We start from the raw sequence: 408 nt of genomic DNA, 5'->3' as shown, positions 1-408 counted from the left end.
AAAAGTGATAGTGAAAGCTCTGAGAGCCTGAAAGAAACCCAACAAACTGGTGCACGGAAAGTATTTTACAACCAAATAGGAAATGATTTCAATAATAGAGTTTATGATCACTGATAGGTTGTGAAATAATTTGTTAAAAAGGAAAATGTAGATATAAAGAAAGGATGAATAAAACCACATCATTTATCACATTCTACAACACAGAATTAACTAGTTTTTACTTGTTCAGAAGTGGCCTGTAAATTTGTATTTAAAGAACAAACATTGTTCAAATAAAAGGTGGAGCCACTGCTGTTAATCAGTGCTGATCAGTGAAACTTACAGAGCGCTGATCCAAAACCAGCAACCACACTGCCTGGAACTCATCATTATAACTTTTCATAGAGATTTTTGGGGCTTTTATTGCCT

General features: G+C 34.1%; 1 protein-coding gene across 2 annotated transcripts in view; it reads right to left on the bottom strand.

The window, feature by feature from the left end:
• Positions 1-408, bottom strand: part of bpnt1 (bisphosphate nucleotidase 1) — a 4,509-nt gene that overhangs the window by 2,303 nt on the left and 1,798 nt on the right. The gene's annotated exons all lie outside the window — the stretch shown is intronic.

Source organism: Morone saxatilis, unplaced genomic scaffold, assembly GCF_004916995.1.
Source record: "Morone saxatilis isolate NCDOM2014 unplaced genomic scaffold, NCSU_SB_2.0 Contig7, whole genome shotgun sequence".
Classification (NCBI taxonomy): Eukaryota; Metazoa; Chordata; class Actinopteri; family Moronidae; genus Morone; species Morone saxatilis.
The sequence above is the reverse complement of the archived record's forward strand: the minus strand, read 5'-3'. Positions and strand labels throughout refer to the sequence as shown.